Genomic DNA, 11,930 nt, shown 5'->3' on the forward strand with positions numbered 1-11,930 from the left:
ATATGCAACCCTAACTAGGGTCAACTTAAATCAGTCAAAGTCAACTTTTGTCAAAGTCAACATCTAGTTGATCTGACTCGTCGAGTTGGCCCGCCAACTCGTCGAGTCCCCATATGCACCAACAATCGTAAACACGTCTCCTTCCGTTGAGTCTAGCAAGAGCTCGACGAGTTCACCTTCATCCACACATCGGACAATCTTCAACCGACTCGCCGAGTTCGTTCTTGAACTCGTCGAGTTCATCTTCAGCATATGAATGTGTCCAGTCTATGACTCACCGAGTTGTAAGAATAACTTGTCGAGTCCATCTTGAAATACTGGGAGATTGCCTTGGACTCCCCGAGTGTGTTCTAGCACTCATCGAGTCCCATGATTTCCAGGTCCAAGGTAAACCCCTAGCAGGCTGAGCATTGCTTCCACTCAACCAAAACCATTTCCAGAAGAAGTTTTTGGGGAAAAAGCATCTCGACTCGCCGAGTCACCCAAGTGACTCGCCGAGTCCCTCCTTGTCCAATACTATACAGTCGATTTCAGCGGGACTTAATGCATCCAAATCATAGATCTGACCTCCTATGGTCCCTTTCATACGTAAAGTCACGAACTTGATGTCTATGCATGGGGTCTTTGGCTCAAAAATCCATTAAAGATGGTCTACAAGATGCATGGGATGTTTATGTCAACAAAGTGGGCACCTTTATGCCATAAAGACCCCCAATAACCCCAGATCTGAAGCACAAACTGACTTCCAATAATCAATCCCGAATACAACGTCTCTAGGGCTTAGAAAGATGTAGAAAAAGGCCCAAAATCAAGATCTAGACAATGAATAAACAAGGTTTCAACTTTATACCTCTAATAAGATGGAAATATACTCAAAACTCTGGATCTTCTTGTTCCCCCTTGATCTCACAAGCCTCCTTCTCTTCTTCAAGCTTCAATCACACAAAGTAATACCACAAGGCTTAAGAACACACTAAAAACGGCTAGGGTTTCGAGTTAGGGTTTGCTCTGGATGATGGGGGCTGAGTTGAGGGGTTATAACGTGTTTAAATAAGGTGCAAACCCTCAATTTAGGGTTTCACTCAACCAGCGTCTACTCGCCGATTCGGTCTCCCGACTCGTCGAGTAGACTACTTAAACTTCCCGCGGATCACGACTCTACTCGACGAGTTGGGCCTCCAATTCTTCGAGTCCCAGAGAAAAACATAATAAATACTTGATTTAAAGGCATACCAGGAATCAGGTGTTACAAAACTATTCTAGACAGTCCAGTAGAACGCTAGCATACTCGCAACTTGTAGGTATTTTTGAACCAAGTGTTCACCAGGTGTAATCTATCCCTCTCATGGTTGCCTTATATATATATATATATATATATATATATATATATATATTGCTAAGGAATTCCCTAAGCATTATTGTTTATCCTGAAGATGATCCTTAGGATAAGTCCATTGAATTAGATGCTTTAGGGACAGAAAGTGAGGATATCAGGAATGGGTAATCGGGTTGAATTATTTGATGAAAATATATAATTAAAAGAATTCAATTATTGTGGGTTGAAAACCCTATGTGCTCACCATGCTTCCAAGCCTGACTGACTCAGATTCTTGTGTTACACGTAGTGGCACGAGAGCACATTTGTCATGATCAGATGAGAGATTTATGGATTATAGGTCAGTAGAATGATAGATGATTGTATGTCATGTATTATTTTTGTTTATGCTTATGTACTGTATTGACAATGATATCCCAAAATTTTTAATATAAGTCAAATACATTTCTTCGGAAATGCTTTGATAATATCATTATCATATTTTTTGGAACAAATTCTGCAATATTATTCTTCAAAATGGATACTTTGATTTTAAATAAGCATAAACAAATCGGTCTTTTCTGACCGTGAAATTTAGGATGCCACATTCGGCCATGTGGTACTTTCAAAGGAGACGGTGCGATTTGGCCATTCGTTCTTTTGTTGGAATTGCCGAAGTGGTCGACTAGATGGATTATACTCAGATTCCAAGCTCTAGACGTATAACTTTGCAGTAAGATGTGGTTTGGTTAATTAGAAATTCCAAAATGGGATAGTTTTTTTACTAATTAGTGGCTTAGAAGTGATTGTTTAATTGAGTCGATTGTCGAGCTTTCCTAGTCTTGGTTTGTGTGTAGAAATAGGAAGTTTGTGACAACCGTCAATTTCTGGTCAAGTCAAAGTCAAATAAAGTCAACAAGTTAAACCGGTCAACTCAATTAACCCTTGTATATTAGGGTTTACCTTATGTTTACTATTGTACGATGCAGCATCTTAATACAAAGCATCGCTTAGAAGTTTCATGCGTTCAAAAAATCTACACCCAAATTAGGGTAAGAGATGGAACTACTCAATAAAAACATTAATACATACCCTTCGAGGGCGTTTAAGGCTCATAACAAGGCAAAACGAGGTTTACACAACTTGCATAGCGAAGCTAAACATCCAAAAAGGTCTCAAACGAAAAATCTCTCCTAAATCTCTCCAAGTATGTGAAATCTCTCCTAAATCTCTCTAAGTATGTGAAATCTCTCCAAGTATATCAAATCTCTCCTGAATCTCTCTAAGTATGTGAAATCTCTCCCAAATCTCTCCAAGTATGTGAAATCTCTCTTAATTCTCTCCAAATAGGTGAAATTTCTCCAAGTATGTAAAATCTCTCCCAAATCTCTCTCATAACCTCCCTCAACTTTTTATAATCATTCGGGGCATCCCGACCCTTGACTTAGCCAAAAACTATGCAAAACGGGGAGTTAACGCGAAAATCAACCTTATTGGGCCGAACCTTCTTAGGGCTGAATCCCTAAGAAGCGAAACCCACAAGAACCGAAACTCTGATGAGGAACCGAAGCCGGAGCAGGAAGAACCGAAACTGCTTGAGGACCGAACCTTGCCTGAACCGACCTAGAAGGCCCATAGGACCGAACCTCGCTTCGCTTCCCTCCCTTCTCGCCTGCAAGATTTCTCGGACCGAAGCTACTCTCGACTCTCACCCACAACCGAAGCCACCTTCTGTTCTCAACCTCTGAAGACCGAACCCTCGGCGCTTATCCGAAATTTCGCAGCTTCGCCTTGTTTTCCCGGTTTTCGACCAAGACTTTGTTTTAGGCCCGTTTTTCATGATTTTAACGCGGGATTTTCACCCAAACTTATATTTTGACATATAAGACCCCATATTTCCATAATCTAATCACATTTTGAGGGTAATCATTATCTATGATTAAAAATATAGTGGGTAAGATATTTAGGTGGAGTGTTGACTTATCCTTTGGGCAAGGACACAAGTTACCTCCCATACCCACTCCATGACCATCCCCAGTCACTATTCCACCATACATGGTCATTCCATCGTCCTTTTCCCACTCTTTCCAGCCAAGCACCTTGATCCAAGGATACAAAAATCCTTATCTATCCTCCCACTTTATTCACTCTTTCTCAAGAAGAACAAACACATCTCTCTCTCTCTCTCTCACTTTCTCTCTTTAAAATTCGAGATTCAGAGGCTAATATTGGGTTTTTTCCTCCACATTTGGTAAGTATCTTTCTCATAAACTTAAATATTCTACTATCCTTCATCAAAATTATGGATTGCTTACACAAATATCATCATATTTGTTCATAGAACCTTCAAATCTTCAAGCATCTCCTAAGTGTTCTTGACTTGGAAACTCCTTTTCTCCATCATCCATCCTAAAAGATCACTCAAGGTGAGTTCATACCCCCACATTTTCATGTTTTCTTCAAGTTTTAGGGGGGGGGGGGGGGGAGGGAATACAAGTAAAAACACCAACAATTTAACTAAACTCAAACATCAGCTTTCAACAGAAAAGTTAATGTTCATTCACAAACTGTTTTAGACATCTTAAAATTTTTAATTTTCAAAACTGTTTTAGGGGCAAATAGTTCAGGTTCATACCTTTAAAATGACTACTTGCAAGTCTCCATACAATTTTTCTACAATTTATGGTGATTTTTACAAAACTGTCTATCACTGTAGCTACGAATTCGGACCAGTCTGTGAATATGGACATTTTCACACAAGTTAGAGGTCATTAAAAATCATAATAAAATTAATGAACGAAATAGACACATTTTCTAAACTCTCAGAATTTACGGATTTTGATTTTGACTTTTCATTATTTTTCTAAGAACAAGAACAGGAAAGCCAAAACTAGAAAAATAGTTAACAAATTCATTTACACCTTGTAACTTGCTGAGCAAGGTGTATACTTTTATGTAAACACATGTTGTTATATTACATGTTATTTCACCTTAGTAAAAGGTATATATATCAGTAAACAAAAGGGTTTCTTACCTTTACAAATATAGTAGTTAACTATAATAAACAAAGTTATAACCATTACATTTAAACGTTTTTGATAAACTATAATAAGTATAGTTTATGCTCAACTACCACTACCACTATTTGATAAACTATAATAGGTATAGTTTATGTTTCCATTAACACGACAAACACATTTCAGAAGGTTTTATTCCCACAGAAAAAGGTTTTACACTCACGCACACTACACGTAAACTTGTTAACATAAATTGTGAGACATTCCTCTTAGTACTCCTAGAGTACGGGTTAAAATTCCTGGTAGTTATAACCAAAGTCTCTTGTAGGGAGAACGTGATAGTTGTGTATAGATCTATATTGGGTCTGAAAAACCCACACCTGAGCTGCATGCAACAGCTAGACCGGCAGGTCTGGGGTGACAAGTGTCATTTAACTTTTCGACGTCTGAGAAACGTCGTGGCAGGTTCATTCAGTCATAGTATGGTTATAGCGACTCATATAGGGAGTTAACAACACATAAAGTTTACGGGGATTTTCATAAATCAAAAAGGGTTTTATGTCGATTTAAAATCACTTTTTATATCAATAAGTACGGATATTACTGTACACTTTCGGTCTTGGTAGTTAAGACTACACATCACTCTTGTAGGGAAAATATTGAATTTTTCTTGGTAACACACAACACATTACAAAGATCGGTTTCCAAACTCTTCAACTAAAAAGCTTATGAACTCACCAACTTAATTGTTAACACTTTTTCAAAACTACTTGTATTCTCAGGAAATCAACGAAACCAGGTAATCACAAGCTTTTGAGGATGGAACGCTACGACGTTGAACAACTATTTTTATATCATGTTGTAATCAATCATTGAAATATGTAACACTTGAAACCATGTAATTCTTTTCTGATTATATTTATGATTGGTTATATTTACTTTGAGCACTATTATACTCGTTGTTGTGATACTATACATGAAGTTCGCCATCCCTGGACGTTTCCGCCATCCTTGGTTTGGGGGTGTGAAAAAGTTAAACATTTATTGGGTGGTGTGGTTACAAACCCTACTTATGTCTACTCTTTTTGTATTCCCTTAATCAATTTTTTGCGAACTTGTTAATATAAATCATTAAATTGTTAAAAAAGATTAACTGTTATATTAATAACCAATTCCAAACACCCCCTAAACATGCTATTTATAAGTAAAGATTGTGATTGTTATAAGTTGTTGGGATCACTACTAGTGTGACATCCCCAAAATCACGGCAAGAAAAGACCGGTTTAATTTATACTTTTAAAATAATTTCAGAGTAAATCCATTGATTTAAAAGAGTTGCAAAATTTGTCCCCAAAACGTTACATGATAAAATAAGATTTATCAAAGCATTTCTTAAAGAAATGTATTTTCATTATATATCAAAACTCGGATGTCATGTTCCGATACAGACACAAAAGCATAAACAATAAAACATAGACCTTACATAGTTATATACAACTACTGGTCTATAAACAAAAACATCATCTTCACAAGTTCCCCAACTTATGCTCTCGCGCCACTACCTGTAATACAAAGAAACTGCGTGGGTCAGGCTTGGGAGCCTGGTGAGCATATAGGGTTTTCAACCCATAATAAATAGTTATATTTAATTTCACCAACCAATAATAACCCGATTACCCATTCTCGTTATCCTCACTTTACGTCCTTATAACAACAACTATTACAAGGGACCTAATCTAGGATTTTCATCGGGATGGACACTATTGCAAAGGGGGTTCCTCAGCAATGAATGTACTAAGGCAACCATGAGGGGGATAGAATACAGCAAATGAACACCCAAGTTCACTACACCTGCAGGTTATGAGCCTGCCAGCGTTCCACTGAACTGTCTAGAAAAGTCCGTGGTCGTCATCCATATTCTGTTGGACGACTAGATCACAATCACATCGAGGCCTCTCATCAATTTTATTTCATCACACATCAACTATCTACCCATGCTTTACCCAACATTTTTGTATATATATATATATATATATATATATATATATACACACACACATTCATACACAACTTAAAATCAGTATAATATATTCATTCAATACTCCTTCCAAATAACAGATAATATATAAACACATAACACGTATTTTATAGAGAAATAATTCATATCAATATGGTAGAAGAAAGCAACTACACACTCACTTGATAAGACGATGCCTGGACATCACTACGGCTCTTAAAATAATAATCATCGATGAAACCGAGATATCTTCCAAAAACCGGGCTTCTCGCGGGCAGAGTTTCGGCTCGACAACTCTATTTCTCGGGATCTTCGGGGCTTCGAGACTTGCTTCGGGTGTCGGGATGATACCGCGGCTTCGGGGGGGGGGGGTATTTCTTGCCAAGTAAAAGAAAGAAAAGGGGTGGGGGGAGAATGGTGAATTAGCAAAAAAGATCAGTAGCCCTTGAGTTCTATTTATAGGGGCTGAACCCCCGATTTACGTTGGGTGTACTCAAAGAGTACGGTAGGCATACTCTGCTGTCGACATGTATGCTAGGTGTACTGGGTGGATCAGACCGGAGGAGTCACGAATTCGGATAAGCTTCCGAATTTATAATTTTATTTATTTAAAAACTTCAGAAATTCATAACTTCTGTATACGAGCTCTGTTTTTGACGTTCTTTATATCGACGCATAGGTGAGACTATGCTCTACAACTTTCATTTAGACTCTGTTGGCGAATTTTAACTTTATTTTTATTATATTATTTTTAGTAAGTCAGGACAGGAAAACTCCGTTAGAAATTCATAACTTCTTCATCTGACGTCCGTTTTCGTCTGTCTTTTCACCGTTGGACTACTATCGACGAGATATTCGATTCTCGTTTAGATTGTTTCGGCCAAATATCACTCGATCTCAATTTGGAGATTTGGACTGCATACCACTAAGTCGAAACTTAGAAAAATCATAACCTCCTCATACGAAGTCATATTTAGACGTTCTTCTTATGCATGCTCCCGGTTTAACGTATTCTACGACTTTCGTTTAGATCACTAAGGCTAAATATCTCTCTATCGCAAATTCACTATTTAGGTCTGGTAGTGTAGTGCCGGTTCTGTCGCGAAACTTCGACAGGTCATCACTTCTTCGTTATAACGCGGATTTCGGAATTCTTTATATATTCGGAACCCTTGCCATGAACCCTACAACTTCCTTCATAGATATTGGTCTTATCTAATATTTTATTATTACACTTATTTTTATTCTTGATTCATTTAAGCCATACAATTAAGCATAAAACACATAATACTCAAATAATACATTTTTATTATTTCAAAATGAGTTACAAAGGTTAACCTAGACTATTACGTCAACATTAATGCCTAACCCAGAAACATGAGTGTCACAACTAGCCCAACCATGCTCAATATAGAAGAACAATGAGGTTCCATTTTCTAAAACCAAATGGTGATAGAAGGGATTACATATTGCCTTATATGCTAGAATATAGTTTCCTTTTTTGATCGATGTAGGATTGGGTTTGCATCCTAACAATCCTCCTCTCAAATCCAAGTGCTGCCCTTGGCCTCCCCTTTAATGATTATTCATCAGATCCAATCCTTTTTCATACCGACGATACTCTCGGGACATGCTCACCTGACCTGGGCCATCAGAAAGACTTTCGATACGAAGCTTCAGGATCAACTCTGTTGGGCCAGGAATTACTAAGGATTGAAACACCTGTGCCGACCACATCATTCGGGCTATGACCGTAGCTTTGATACCACTTGTGAGGAAGTAAATCGTATAACTAGAAAAACTCTAAGCACACATGACACATGGTTCTTAGCAAGACTCAAAGCACTTTGACTGTCACAATACAAGACATGCATCTCCACCTTCAGACCAAGACTCTGAATAAGCCCTTGCAACCATATCTCCTCCTTTATTCCTTTTATCATGGACATGTACTCGGTTTCAGTTGTAGACAAAGCAATGGTATCTTGTAACGTTGACTTCCAACTGATGGCACATTCGAACAAAGTGAATATGTAGCATGTCCGTGACGTACACTTCAACAATTCACCACCATAATCAGGGTCAACTTATCCTACCAAGTCACTATTCGTATTAGCTCCATACACCAAGCAAACATCCGTCGTTCCCTTCAAGTATCGCAAGGTCCAATTTACAACTTCCTAATGAGTCTTCCCTGGATTTATCATAAACCTACTAACCATGCTAATTGCATGAGCCAAATCCGGTATGGTACATACCATAGCATAAATGGGACTTCCAACAACACTTAAGTATGGAACCCTGCTCATGTACTTCATTTCCTCATTAGTAGTGGGTATAATGTTTGTACCAAGTTTAAAGTGAGCGGCCAAAGGAGTTCCTATTGACTTGGACTGATCACAATTGAAGGATTGCAAAACTTTCTCAATGTACTTCTATTCAAAAATACACAACCGCCCTGCTTTTCTATCCCTTTGAATCTCTATTCCAAGTGTCTTATTTTCTGCTCCCAAATCCTTCATTTCGAACTCATTCTTCATGGTCGCCTTCAATTCATTTATACTAGCCATTTTCTTAGCTGTGATGAGCATATCATCACCATATAGCATCAAATATATGTACGAATTTGGTGACAATTCATTTGAGTAAACATAATTGTTAAATTGGTTCCAAGTGTAACCATTCGAGATCATGAATGAATCAAATCTCTTGTACCATTGTCTTAGAGACAGCTTCAAACCATATAGGGATTTCTTCAGCAAACATACATGATCATCCCTTCTGGATGGGACATATAAATCTTCTTTTCTAAGTTCCCATGAAGAAATGCAATTTTCACATCAAGTTGTTCAAGCTCCAAATCCAATGCACTCACCATGGCCAAAAGAACCCAAATTGTCTTGTGCTTCACGACCGGCGAGAACACCTCATGATAATCAATTCCTTATTTCCAAGAAAACGCTTTCGCCACCAACCTTGCATTGAACCTTGCTGGTTTAACTCCTAGTATCCCTTCCTTCTTCTTAAATATTCGTTTGCATCCCATTGGTTTTTTCTCCTTGTTAATGGAACAAGATCCCATGTTTTATTATTCTCTAAAGATTGCATTTATTCATTCATGACCATGAACCAATCATTTGCTTCTTTACTCGCTACAACCTCTTTATACAATTGAGGCTCCTCAGTGTCAATGTCTTCTCCAGTTGCTAAAGCAAAATCATTGGAGTCAAGGTCACCTGAATTCACACATCCCACATATCTATCAGGTTGTCAAATTACCCTCCTTGATCTTCTCTTTGCTATATATTCAAATCCATCACCCTTACCGCTTTCAGCACCACTAGAAGAAGATCCCATGGGTTGCTTTTGTGTTTCATCTTGTACAGGCTGTTCACAGCTGCCTTGCTCTTTGTCACTTATCATAACTCTGTCTGGATTTGAGTTGCAAACTCCACCTTCTGGCTATCACCCTGATCTTTGTTCCCTGGTTGACTTGTATCACCTCCTCCATGGTTACCCATGGAAGATTCATCAAAGGTTACATCTTTCCTCATGATAAATTTAGGAGTTCTTCCTTCTTCTATACACCACAATCGATAACCTTTTACTACTGTCGCATATCCTAGAAATATGCACTTCATTGCCCTTGGCTCAAGTTTACCATCATTCACATGAGCATATGCAGGGCATCCAAATATATGTAAACCAGAATAGTCAGATGGTTTCTCAGACCATACCTCTTGAGGATTCTTCAAGTCTATTGCAGCCGATGGTGATCTGTTCGCCAGATAGCAATCAGTGTTAATTGCTTCCGCCCAGAATTGCTTGGATAAGTTAGCAAATATTCGCATGCACCTTGCACGATGCATGAGTGTTTGGTTCATCTGTTCTGTCACTCCATTTTGCTGTCGTGTGTGTCGTAAAATGTGGTGCTTCACTATACCTTCTGCATTGCAGAAATTGTAAAATGGAGCATTGAAGAACTCCATACCATTGTCATTCCTTTGAGTCTTGACCTATTTTCCAGTCCTTTTCTCAACCATGGTCTTCCACTCCTTGAACTTACCAAAAACCTCATAATTGGTCTTCAAAAAGTACAACCAAACCTTCCTTGAATAATCATCAATGAACATCACAAAGTATGAGCATCGTCCTTGAGACTTCATTGATGCAGGACCCCACCGATCTAATTCAACATACTCCAGGATTTCCTTTCTTGTGTGCTGACCAATGCCGAAGTTCACTTTGCGATGCTTTCCCTTGATGCAAGCTTTATAAAAATTTATCTTTCTAGTAGCCTCTCCACCAAGCAGTCATTTTTTACTTATAACTGACATGCCCTTCTCACTCATGTCGCCCAACCTACGATGCCACAACTCCGTCTTGTCATCACCTTCATTCAAGGATTGGGAGATAGCCACTGTTCACATAACCATACTATCTTCTTGGATATAGATCCCTCTACGATTCATCTTCCTTTTCATTATAACAAGAGAAACTTTGGTCACTTTGACCCACTCATCTTCAACAATGTACCTCATCCCATTTTTAGCCAATGTTCCAAGAGAAATTAAATTCTTCCGAAGTTCTAGAACGTACCATCAATTTAACTTCCTGACCATGCCATCATACATCTTAATATGCACCGTGCCACTACCTTTGATACTGCTCACCAAATCATCACCCATCTTGACTGTACCATCCCATTATTTGAAGGAGTCGAACCAGTCATGATTATACGTCATGTGATCGGATGCTCCAGAATCCAAGACCCAAGCATCGGCAGAACTTGATGTACTCATAGTCAGTACATCACCATCGGCCCCTTCATCAGAACTTTCTTGAACCACAACAATAATGTTATTGCTGATTGATCCACTCTTGAACTTCCTATTCTTCAGTTGTGGAAAATTTCGCTTGAAGTGTCCATTCTCCTTATAGTTATAACATTTTGCGTTTGATGAACCTTTATACTTAGATTTTGAACGTGATCCCCCTCTATTTCCCAATTTCCTCTCTTCTGTCCTTCCTCTCCCTGCAAACAAATCAAAACTAGATACCTCCTCTCCAACTGAAACTTTTCTTTTTAGTGCCTAGGACATCAGAGAATCCTTCACAATGATTGTTGTCATACCATAGAGCATGGTATTAACGAAATTCTCATATGGGTTTGGAAGAGAAGATAAGAGAATGAGCTCTAGATCTTCATCTTCAATCTTCACATCAACCCCTTGTAGATCCAAGATGACACAACCTGTTCGTCAATGAGTTATTATGGTACTTGTCACAAAGTTTATCCCAGAGCCCAGAAGCAACTGTTTGATCCACAACTGCCCTCATTACTTCATATGTTAAGCTTGACAGAATGACACTATGTTCCTTTTTTAGAATGTCCATCTTGTTTTCAGCCGTCATCTCTTTAAGCAGTGTTTCCTCTCCTTCCAGTGTCGCTGTACATCCTAGTTGGACCCGAAGAGCCTTTATCTTGATCTTCCACAATGTGAAGTCATTTGAACCATCGAATTTCTCCAAATCAAACTTGTGAGTATACATCTTCAATCACAACAATTCAAACCGCAAC

This window comes from Lactuca serriola, chromosome 7 (assembly GCF_051521515.1).
Source record: "Lactuca serriola cultivar US96UC23 chromosome 7, Lser_US96UC23_V15, whole genome shotgun sequence".
NCBI lineage: Eukaryota > Viridiplantae > Streptophyta > Magnoliopsida > Asterales > Asteraceae > Lactuca > Lactuca serriola.